Source organism: Rhipicephalus microplus, chromosome 6 (assembly GCF_043290135.1).
Source record: "Rhipicephalus microplus isolate Deutch F79 chromosome 6, USDA_Rmic, whole genome shotgun sequence".
NCBI classification, from domain to species: domain Eukaryota; kingdom Metazoa; phylum Arthropoda; class Arachnida; order Ixodida; family Ixodidae; genus Rhipicephalus; species Rhipicephalus microplus.
In genome coordinates this window covers 76662432-76674707 of record NC_134705.1, presented here as the reverse complement: position 1 = coordinate 76674707, position 12276 = coordinate 76662432, and the positions used below count along the sequence as shown (strand labels likewise).

The 12276-nt window shown below is 48.6% G+C and overlaps 1 protein-coding gene across 2 annotated transcripts in view; it reads left to right on the top strand.

Annotated features, from left to right (window-relative positions):
- Positions 1-12276, top strand: part of LOC142764809 (uncharacterized) — a 95070-nt gene that overhangs the window by 34554 nt on the left and 48240 nt on the right. Inside the window, exon 3 of one of the 2 annotated variants that reach the window (XR_012883899.1) lies at positions 1048-1162. The exons of the other annotated variant lie outside the window; for it this stretch is intronic. The gene's annotated coding sequence lies outside the window, so the exon portion shown is untranslated. Of the gene's footprint in view, positions 1-1047; positions 1163-12276 lie in introns of those variants that run through there. 2 annotated transcript variants of the gene reach the window in all.

Genomic DNA, 12276 nt, shown 5'->3' with positions numbered 1-12276 from the left:
AGGTCATCGACACAAGCGTTGGTATGCGCGCTCCTTAGCAGGCAGTGTTCGCTGGTGCATGCGTGCGTAACTCAAGATCAGGCGCTTTGTACGTATTGGGCTTTCGACGTATACCTGAGCAATAAAATAACTTAGAATATGAAGGTCCCTTTACCCGACCTAGCTATAGTGCTTGCGAAAAGTGTGTGCTACTAATGTAACATTTGTTACAGTTGTGAATTCTTGCTCAATCTGTGTATTCTTGTGCGTTGGTTCAGTGTGACCTTTTTTTGTGTTTGAGCCTCCTAGCGCTTTTAGGGTCAAGCTGTAACAGTTGTTCATTAGCGCTCGTCCTCCATATATTCTATCGTTGTGTCCTTTTTCGTTTATAAACGTGTTGCGATTTCGGGTGGCTCGCCGTTCTTCACGTCACAATACAATTTGTTGTTTTGACCTAGTGGCGTGACAGTGCACTACAAAAGCTCATATCCATCTGTGAATACACTCTTCACTCTCTTCGTGCTCACAAGAAATACAATGACACAAGGATCAACCAAGTATTTTTATTTCCACTGGTTTTATCATTCGTTTTCATAATTTGCCGATTAACTACTGTAAAAATGTTTTGTTTCTCATTATGGTCCTATGTTATCGTATGTGCGCTCTTTCACACCGTTGAGGATCCATACAATACAGTTAAAATCAAATTACCATCTTTTTATATGTGATTCCTTATCTATTTTATGTTTTTTCAACGGCTTGAGTACTGTTGCGTTTGGTTAGTAATACAGGGTTGTTCTAGGTTACTGAACGCCACTGCCAAATATGTCTAAAAATTACTCATAGCAAGTATGGCTTCTGATTCTCGCCATGATAGAAAGCAAAACACAACACGTCAAAATGCGTTCAGTTACAGTCGCTCTTGCCGATACAACAAACAACTTGGTGTATTAGATCAGTTAAAATAAGTGTTTTATTGTTCTTTTAGCCCAGGATATTTAGAAGCAGTGTTCTTCGTACTTGTTCAGTGGTCTGGCTACAAAAGTTATCTGTATTTTGTTTTTTCAGGCGATTGTCTTGTTTAAGACCACAAATGAAAAGTAAAACATCAAAAAGTCTTCCAATGCCTCGAAAAATAGCACGAACCGATTACTCTGATGCAATTGGTGCCGTAAACTGCGATGTAAGCGTCTATCTTGATTTCACTAATTATCATACGTTAATTTTTGGGTGACACCAGTATTTCATGAAGCGTGGATTTTTTTCTAGAAACCATGAACGATTTATCAAAGGCTTCGATCTATTTGACAAAAACACATTTTTCTATTCATGCCTAACATAAACAATGTTTGTCATGAGCGTACGCAATAAACAGTACATACTATGCCCTCACGTAACACCTCCAAAATCTTCAGATGTTAGTAGTTATGCAATTGTTCCTTATTACGCGAGAGACTACAAGTTCAAAGGTAGCTTTCTCCACACTCCCCGCGGGGAAAGCAAGATTGCAATGGTGGATAAGGCGAAAAATTTCTTCTCTCTGACTCAGGTATTATAGCAGTTACAGCTATTTATAGGTAATAGTGAACTTCAAGTTGTAAAAGACTATGTCTACTTAGGGCAGCTAATAACCGCGGAGCCGTACCACGAGGTTGAAGTAACCAGAAGAATAAGAATGGGGTGGAGCACATTTCGCAAGCACTCTCAAATTATGACAGGTGGATTGCCACTATCCCTCAAGAGGAAGGTGTATAACAGCTGTATCTTGCCGGTACTTAGCTACGGATCAGAAACCTGGAGACTTACAAAGAGGGTTCAGCCTAAATTAAGGACGACGCAGCGAGCAGTGGAAAGAAAAATGGTAGGTGTAACCTTAAGAGACAACAAGAGAGCAGAGTGGATGAGGGAATAAACGGGGGTTAAGGATATCATAGCTGAAATCAAGAAGAAGAAATGGACATGGGCCGGGCATGTAGCGCGTAGACAGGATAACCGCTGGTCGTTAAGGGTAACTAACTGTATTCCCAGAGGAGGCAAGTGGTTTAGGGGCAGACAGAAGGTTAGGTGGGCAGATAAGATTAAGAAGTTTGTGGGTGTAAATTGGCAGCAGCAAGCACAGGACCAGGTTAACTGGCGGAACATGGGAGAGGCCTTCGTCCTGCAGTGGACGTAGTCAGGCTGATGAAGATGATAATGATGATGATGTTGATGATGATGGACTATTTATAGTTTAATTTCCTATGACTCAATAATCAGTGCAAATATATCGAGAGTTATCAGATCACATCAAGGGTCACGTTTGCCGCAGGTGTCTGCAGCCACCGCTGCCGGTGTCTCGGGCCACTATCGCGCAAAATAATAAAAAAGGTTAACAAGGTAAAAAGGACGTGAAAGACAGAATGCGATACGAAGGTGCGTGTTTGGTGTACCAGCCGAGCATTCCACCACAGAGCCACACCGGTACCGGCAACAGCATTCCAAACAGGCTGTAGCCATGGTTTATGTCGGCAAATAAATTGCGGTAATATTGTCACAGAGAAAAGGTCATCACCTCAACGAATGCGCTGGCTTGTTCAGGTCTCCACGCAAAAGTCACATTTCTTTTTAGTATTTCCGTGAGCGGGCGTGTGACGTCAGTGAAATTCCACAAAAATCTACGAAAGTGAGAACACAGGCCCACAAAGCTTCGAACGTCGTTTGCTGAGGTCAGAACAAGGAAATTCTTGACGGCGCAAACTTCCTCAGGATTGGGATGAACACCAGAAGAATGGACAAGATGTCCTATAATAGAGAGCTTCCGGTGGTCAGTGATATTTCGACGAGTTCAATTGGAGCCATGATTTGCGGAAAACCGAAAGAATTGTTAAGATACGCTCGGGGTGAGTTTTGAAAGTCGGCGAGAACACATTGACGTCATCAAGGTAGCATAGGGAAATTGACCACTTAAAACCGTGAAGGAGAGCATTCATCATTCGTTCAAATGTAGCCGGGGGATCGCATAACCCGAACGGCATTGCTTTTAACTGATATAGCCCGTCAGGAGTTATATGTGCTGTCTTTTCACGGTCCAGATCATCAACTGATATCTGCCAGTACCTGGAACGAAGGTTGATGGAAGGACATTAATTGGCTCCACTAAGGCAGTCAAGAGCGTAATCTATCCGTGAAAGAGGATACGCGTCTTTTTTGTGACTTTGTTAAGATTTCTGTAGTCGACACAGAAGCGCCAGCTGTTATCCTTCTTTCTGACGAGCACAATTGGTGAAGCCCAAAGACTTGAAGAAGGTTCAATGATGTCTCGGGCAAGCATCTTGTCAACTTCTTGCTGAATCACATGGCGATCGGTGGAGGAAACCCGATGGTGTTGCCGGTGTACTGGATTTCAATAATCGGTTGTTGAGCCGATGCTTCATGACGGTTGTTTGACCTATAGGGGGGGGGGGGGGCGGTCATGCAGGTCAAAGACGTCTTAAAACGACGCAAGAAGGCCACAAAGCGCAGACACATGTTTGCCGGTATATTATAGGAAATCATTTTACTTATGCAGTCTAACGTACTGCCCGACTGAATACTGGCAGATGACGGTGTATCCTCTGTTGAGGGGGAAATCTTGTAGTCGCCAGCCAGGGCGATAGTTTCAAGGGATATTCCTCGTGGCAGCACTTCAGAGCAAAGTTCAAAGTTCACAATAGGTAGACAAGCCACGTTGGCCTTCATCGTGATGATGACCTGGGGGAACGCCACATTGAGCAAACCAACGACGGTAGAGTTAGGTGACATGACATAATCGCTGTCTGCCACAGGTGGATCAGAATAGACGTCGATATACGTCACAGCTCGACAAGGTAGGCGAACAAAGTCGGCAGAGCATAGCTTTGGTGTCGCAGAACCAGGAGTGGATATGGCGTGTGGTAGGAGGAGCTGAACAACACCAGCAGAACAGTCAATTAGGGCAAAATTCTCCGACAGAAAATCGAGCCCCAAACTGATGTGATGTGGGCAGTGGTCCAGTACGTAAAACAGAGCAGTAACGTCCAGCAACAGTGACGCGGGCGGAACACATCCCCGTGACCGCTGGCGTTGCACCATTGGCTACTCAGACAACAGTGATTGCAGCAGGAGTGAGCAATTTCTTGAGTCGATCACAAAGCCTGGAGTTCATTACTGATATGTGAGCGTCGGTGTCAATGAGTGCTACCACAGAAGTACGATCCACATTTACTTTAATCACGTTGTTGTGTCCGGGTATCGTGTGTAGAAAAATTTCGGACCGGGATGTCAAGGCAGGCTGAACTCTAGGAGCTGCGCCCGTCAGTTTTCCGAGGACTGGTGGGAGGATGATGAGGGAGAGCGACGTCGGATAGTTGAGCGGGACATGCGTATAGATAGCGACGGGGAGCGGTTTGGTTGGGTGGTCCTGGATGGCGAAGCGTCGTCGTGTTACACTGTCGATCGGTATCTGAGAACAAGCAGGTGGGCATATCGTTGGAATATTGCGACCATGGTTGCCAATTCTAGGAAGTGGGGCAATGACGTAAAATATGGCCGACTCGTACACAGTTGAAGCAGATCAGCCTGTCATCGGACGTTCGCCATTCTGCCGAGTTTCGGTAACGTGGGCAGTTGTCCGTGGGACGTATTACGTTTACTTGGTAGTCGGTAATCAGATCGGTCAACGGGTTATTGCGTCTGAAGTCCAGCGTTGGCCAGTTCCTGGTGCACAACACTCTGGATCAAAGAAATCGTAGCGCAGGAGTCGTCGGGGGCCCGGGCTTGGTTAGACAAAGGAGATGCTGCCTCGATTTCGCGGCGCATGATGCACATGAAATTGTCGGAAGCAGCAGGTTTTCGTGGCAAATGGGTGTCCTCGCAGGTAGAAGTTGCAGCCGTGTTGGAAAGACACAAAAAGTGTGGAGTGATACGACGACTACTCGCTTCTTCGAAGCGTCGGCATTCATTAGTAACCTCGTCACCGGTCGATGAGTTTCGAAACACGTAGATAGTGAAGGCGTCATTGGTGATTCCTTTGAGGATGAGCTTGACCTTTTCAGATTCCGGTATCTTGTCGTCAACTTTCCGGCAGAGGGCGAGCACATGTATGTATGTAACGTATGACTTGGTGCAGGACTGGATTCGGCAGGCTAGTTCTTTTTGCTTTGCGCGACGGCGCCTAATGAGCTTGCGGAAGAGATCGATGAGTTTCTGTTTGCAGATGTCCCAACTCATGATCTCTTCCTCGTGGTTGGATGAGCAAACTTTAGCTGTGCTATCGAGGTAGAAAATATTATTGGCCAACATGAGCGTCGGATCCCAGTTGTACAGAGTACCCACTCGTTCGTACAGCTGAAGCCATTCCTCCACGTCAGTGCTGTCACTGCCCGAAAAGATGCCTGTGTCACGCGGTTGGTTCAGGATGACAGTGCGGTTATCAACGGCTGGATGCGGTGCTGATAGTTGTTGTGTAGTTGGACGAAGCACGGTTGTTGTAGTCTCCGAAGAAGCATAGCTTTGGTGTCGCAGAACCAGGAGTGGCAATGGCGTGTGGTAGGAGGAGCTGAACAACACCAGCAGAACAGTCAATTAGGGCAAAATTCTCCGACAGAAAATCGAGCCCCAAACTGATGTGATGTGGGCAGTGGTCCAGTACGTAAAACAGAGCAGTAACGTCCAGCAACAGTGACGCGGGCGGAACACATCCCCGTGACCGCTGGCGTTGCACCATTGGCTACTCAGACAACAGTGATTGTAGCAGGAGTGAGCAATTTCTTGAGTCGATCACAAAGCCTGGAGTTCATTACTGATATGTGAGCGTCGGTGTCAATGAGTGCTACCACAGAAGTACGATCCACATTTACTTTAATCACGTTGATGTGTCCGGGTATCGTGTGTAGAAAAATTTCGGACCGGGATGTCAAGGCAGGCTGAACTCTAGGAGCTGCGCCCGTCAGTTTTCCGAAGACTGGTGGGAGGATGATGAGGGAGAGCGACGTCGGATAGTTGAGCGGGACATGTGTATAGATAGCGACGGGGAGCGGTTTGGTTGGGTGGTCCTGGATGGCGAAGCGTCGTCGTGTTACACTGTCGACCGGTATCTGAGAACAAGCAGGTGGGCATATTGTTGGCATATTGCGACCATGGTTGCCAATTCTAGGAAGTGGGGCAATGACGTAAAATATGGCCGACTCGTACACAGTTGAAGCAGATCAGCCTGTCATCGGACGTTCGCCATTCTGCCGAGTTTCGGTAACGTGGGCAGTTGTCCGTGGGACGTATTACGTTTACTTGGTAGTCGGTAATCAGATCGGTCAACGGGTTATTGCGTCTGAAGTCCAGCGTTGGCCAGTTCCTGGTGCACAACACTCTGTATCAAAGAAATCGTAGCGCAGGAGTCGTCGGGGGCCCGGGCTTGGTTAGACAAAGGAGATGCTGCCTCGATTTCGCGGCGCATGATGCACATGAAATTGTCGGAAGCAGCAGGTTTTCGTGGCAAACGGGTGTCCTCGCAGGTAGAAGTTGCAGCCGTGTTGGAAAGACACGAAAAGTGTGGAGTGATACGACGACTACTCGCTTCTTCGAAGCGACGGCATTCATTAGTAACCTCGTCACCGGTCGATGAGTTTCGAAACACGTAGATAGTGAAGGCGTCATTGGTGATTCCTTTGAGGATGAGTTTGACCTTTTCAGATTCCGGTATCTTGTCGTCAACTTTCCGGCAGAGGGAGAGCACATGTATGTATGTAACGTATGACTTGGTGCAGGACTGGATTCGGCAGGCTAGTTCTTTTTGCTTTGCGCGACGGCGCCTAATGAGCTTGCGGAAGAGATCGATGAGTTTCTGTTTGCAGATGTCCCAACTCATGATCTCTTCCTCGTGGTTGGATGAGCAAACTTTAGCTGTGCTATCGAGGTAGAAAATATTATTGGCCAACATGAGCGTCGGATCCCAGTTGTACAGAGTACCCACTCGTTCGTACAGCTGAAGCCATTCCTCCACGTCAGTGCTGTCACTGCCCGAAAAGATGCCTGTGTCACGCGGTTGGTTCAGGATGACAGTGCGGTTATCAACGGCTGGATGCGGTGCTGATGGTTGTTGTGTAGTTGGACGAAGCACGGTTGTTGTAGTCTCCGAAGAACTGACGTTCTCGTATCATATAGGCATCGCAGAGGCAGCTGAAGAATGTCCCCCTTGTAGAATTGTTTTGGATGTGTCATGACCATAGGCGTATCAGCCGGGGAAAAGGGTATATGGCACAAGCCCCCCCCCCCCCCCCAGAGAAGTCGGGGGGCTGATCCACCCACTGTCGACAGTGGTCACAGTCGGCTGCATGCTGGGGAAAACAACAACTAGGTCACAGTTTTCCTGCACCACTGTAATCACTCAATTATATTTTTACGAGAAAAAAAGTATTATGAGGCAAAAGTACATTGTAGTGATAATTTTTTAATATTTCAGCAGTGTTCAGCAGTGACAGTGTTTCTTCCGGTGCTTTCTCGTCTGTGCAGTAGTACTTGTTCATGTTTTTATTCTACTGCAACTGGCCCATGTAGCAATAGATGGTAACGAACAAAGGTTTTATTAACCGGTCAAAGCTTTTGCTTCTTCGGCAAAATCTCTTTCTTTCCTCAAACAGGATTACCATCACCACTGCTCTGTCGAAACTGCTCTCAGCACATATTTTGATAATCTTTCTAAATATTGTAGTTTTGCCGTACTGACAGCGCCAAGAATGGTTTCCGCTTTAGTTTGCGATAAACCTGATCAGTCTTGCCAGTGGGGGATCAGCCAGTGGGGGCGAATAAAGCACATGCGCTACAGCTGAGTGGGAAGCTGAAATAAGCCGATATAACTGCTCAAAATACTTTTGGTTCCCCATGGAGTGCTTTACATTTAAAAAATGAACACTTTGTGAGCTGTTTTGAGTCATTAAAATTTCATTCAATGATAAAAAAATTACTGTTGAAGAGGCTGCTACGAACATAATTGTATTCATGCGGAAAGTTGTGAGGTGATTCATAAAAAGCGTGGCATGTAATATTACATGCATCTTACATAAGAAACGTATATGTGCTGTCTTAGTGCATGCTGCCTAAAACTGACTGTCCTTTTTTACGCAATTTAACAATACTGTGGGTATGAAAATTCGCATGACGTTGCGAGCGTTCGAAGAAGCTGTCTCTCTCCTAATATATATATATATATATATATATATATATATATATATATATATATATATATATAGGCAGGCATGGTGTTTGAGTGGCCGTAGCGTTGCAGATAGTCCAGTAGATCCTCCGTGAGCGGTCACAACGTGGTTTATTTCGACGTTTCGGCCTAGAGTCTGGCCGAAACCAAAAATAAAATAAACCACGTTGTGACCGCTCACGAAGGATCTACTGGACTATATATATATATATATATATTAGTTATAAACTTCGAGAATAGTGCAGTATAGGAAACAAAACAATAAAATATTTATTTAATCCTAACAGTTTCGGCTGGTGGACCAGCCTTCTTCGGAGGATGTAAGTGAAAATATATATATATATATATATATATATATTGTGAAGAAGAAAACGCATCGTTGGCAAACAACATCGCCACCGCTTGGGTACTGGGTGCTTGGCTTCGCTCGCTCGGCTCGTGCTGATCATCGCCGGCATCTGCTCGACCGTTGCTCTTGTCCGATCGTGTTTCATCGTAGGACCACCGTCGCAACAGTCGCCAATAAACCCTTTTTCAATTGGTGGAGGGTGCTGACATTCCCCGTCGCCTGAACCTGGGTGCTGCCATTCGCCGTCGCCTCAACCTGGAGCTGCGCAACCGAACGCTACCTACCATCATGGCTACCAACAACGCGCAACCTGGCTCTTCCACTCCATCCCCCAGCAACCCCGGCGTTCTTCGTTTGCGAGAGCCCAAAGTCTTTAGCGGAGCTGATGAGACTGACGTGGAAGACTGGTTCACTAACTACGAACTGGTAAGCGCAAACAACAAGTGGGATGACGCGGACAAATTGACTTACGTCATCTTTTACCTCACTGACGTAGCCGAAATGTGGTATAACAACCACAAAAACGACATTACGACGTGGTCCATCTTCAAAACGTTGTTCGCTGACGTTTTTGGCCGACCCGCTGTCCGCAAGTCCAGAGCCGAACAACGCTTGCGGACTCGCGCACAAAAACCAACGGAATCTTTCACAAGCTACATTGAAGACATCATTGGACTTTGCAACCGACTGAACACCACCATGCCCGAGTCGGAGAAGATTCAACACATCCTCAAAGGGATAAATGACGGTGCATATCAGCTGCTCCTCGCCCGTAATTCTGCCACCGTTGCGGAACTTGTTACTTTGTGTCAAAGTTTCGACGAGTTGAGCAAGCAGCGCGCCCTGACTCGGCCATTTTCCTCACACGCCGACTCGCTCTCCAGTCTCACTTCCGTTCCCGACCACGCACCAACCCTGCAAGAGATTAAAGACTTCGTGCGTGAAGAAGTAGCTCGGCAACTGTCGTTGATTCCCTTCATGCAGCAGCCGCCGTCCTCTCGTCTGCCCTCACCACTCCGCGACGTTATTGCCGAAGAGGTAGCTCAGGCTGTTCCCGTCGCTGCCCACCAGCAGCCTGTGGCCGTGACTGTTCCCCATGCGCCGGCTATGCAGCCCGTGGCCGCGCCTCTTACCTATGCCCAGGTGGTACGCAGCAGACCCCGCCAGCAGCTTTTGCCACCCATGCCTGCAGTTGCTCCCCACTCTACCCCTCTTTCGACACCTTGGGCTGCACCGCGAGTCAGCAATTCCTGGCGCACTGCTGACAATCGACCAATCTGCTACGCCTGCGGTACTCCAGGACACGTGGCACGATATTGTCGTCGTCGTTTCCAATCGCAACACAACGCTACTTGGCCGTTACCGTATGACCCGCCGCCCACGCACCTACCTGCTCTCTATCCTTCACCGCAGTATGGCTACACTAATCTTCCCGGGTCTCAGTCACCCCAGCGCCCAGCTCCGACTCACTCTTCCCGCTCGCCGTCTCCTCGCAGGCGATCTCTGTCCCCAATGCGTCCCCGACCCGCTTCCTCCAACCGGGAAAACTGAACGCCGCAGTTCCAGAGGCAAGAACTGCGCCGTCATCGAAATGCCCAAGTCCTCGCACTTCACCTGCTAACGTCGTCGCCATATCTGTCGATGGTGTTTCTACATTTGCCCTCATCGACACAGGTGCTGCCGTTTCTGTTATAGCCGCCCAGCTCTGCCGCTCCCTACGCAAAGTGACCACGTCGCTCTCTGGACTATCGCTTCGTACGGCTAGCGCACAGCCAGTCAGACCTCTCGGCACCTGTACAGCCCGCATTTTCATCCAAGGCTCTATGTACGTTGTCGAGTTCATCGTCCTTTCGGTGTGCTCGCATGACGTTATCCTCGGGTGGGACTTCCTGTCACAACATCATGCCGTCATCGACTGCGCACGCGCTGAAGTTCAATTTTCGCACCTGTATGACGAACCTTTGCACGAAACTCTTGAGCGGTCTCCACAACTCGTCGTACGTGAAGACACTGAAATTCCGCCAGCCTCTCTTGCCGTTGTCCCTGTTTGCTGCGATGACCATAACGACGCTACAGTAATGTTTACACCTTCCGACATTTTCATGAGCCGCAGAGCCGTTTCCTTGCCTTTCGCTACACTCGACGTCACTGCGGGCCGAAGCAATATTTTCGTCCACAACCCCCTTTCTGCACCGCTTACGCTACTTGCCGGCGAATGTCTCGGTCGAGTGGAGTACCTCGATTCCTCTTTATTCCTTAACATGCCAGACGAATCGTGCAGTAGCGCCTCGACCGAACTTCATGCCCTTTCCCCACTGGAATGCTCATCGAGTGACACCTTCTCGAGTTCCATCGCCGACACCTTAAGTGCCCATGAACGCGCCGAGCTTCTTAATCTTCTCCAGCACTTCGCGAATTCATTCGACGTTTCTCAGCCGCAATTGGGTCGGACTTCCGCAGTGCACCACTACAGTGACACCGGTTCGCACCAGCCATTGCGTCAAAGACCGTACCGTGTCTCTGCAGCAGAACGTCACGTCATCAACGACCAGGTCGAAGAGATGCTACGCCGTCGCATTATTCAACCATCGCACAGTCCTTGGGCATCTCCTGTCGTTCTAGTTCGAAAGAAGGATGGATCGATTCGATTTTGCGTCGACTACCGGCGATTAAACAAAGTGACGCGGAAAGACGTCTATCCATTACCGCGCATCGACGACGCCCTTGACAGCCTCCAAGGAGCCGAATTCTTCTCCTCCTTAGACTTACGATCTGGATACTGGCAGGTTCCTATGGCAGAAGCTGATCGCCAGAAAACTGCGTTCATTACACCAGATGGCCTGTACGAATTTAACGTAATGCCATTTGGGCTTTGTAATGCTCCTGCCACGTTTGAACGACTCATGGACAACACACTGCGTGGACTGAAGTGGTCTGTGTGTCTATGCTACCTCGACGACATTGTCGTTTTCTCTCCCGATTTTCCTACACATCTGCGTCGGCTCCAACTGGTGCTGACGTGTTTAACCAACGCTGGGCTCCAACTGAACCTTAAAAATTGCCGCTTCGCCGCGCGAGAGCTGTCCATCTTAGGGCACATCGTGTCCAAGGATGGTGTTCGACCCGACCCTGCAAAACTGCGAGCAGTCGCTGAGTTCCCGAAACCTACTACACTGAAAGAATTACGCAGTTTTGTCGGACTATGCTCGTACTTCCGGCGCTTCGTGCGAAATTTTGCGTCGATCATGTCACCACTGACCAACCTCCTACGCGGTGATGCAGACCTTTCATCCTGGTCTTCTGACTGCGACGTCGCGTTTGCCACGCTCCGTAGTCTGCTAACATCTCCTCCAATTCTTCGGCATTTCGACCCAACAGCTGCAACGGAAGTTCACACAGACACTAGTGGGGTTGGTCTAGGCGCCGTCCTCGCCCAACGCAAGCCGGGCTACTCCGAATACGTCGTCGCTTATGCGAGTCGCACACTTACTAAAGCTGAGGCCAATTACAGCGTCACTGAAAAAGAGTGCTTGGCGCTAGTGTGGGCGCTTCGCAAGTTCCGCCCTTATTTGTACGGTCGCCCATTCGACCTGGTAACGGACCACCATGCACTTTGTTGGCTCGCCACATTGAAAGATCCTTCTGGCCGCCTAGCTCGGTGGGCACTGCAAATCCAGGAGTACGACATTCGTGTCATCTATCGCAGCGGACGCAAGCATTCTGACGCCGACGCCCTGTCGCGTTC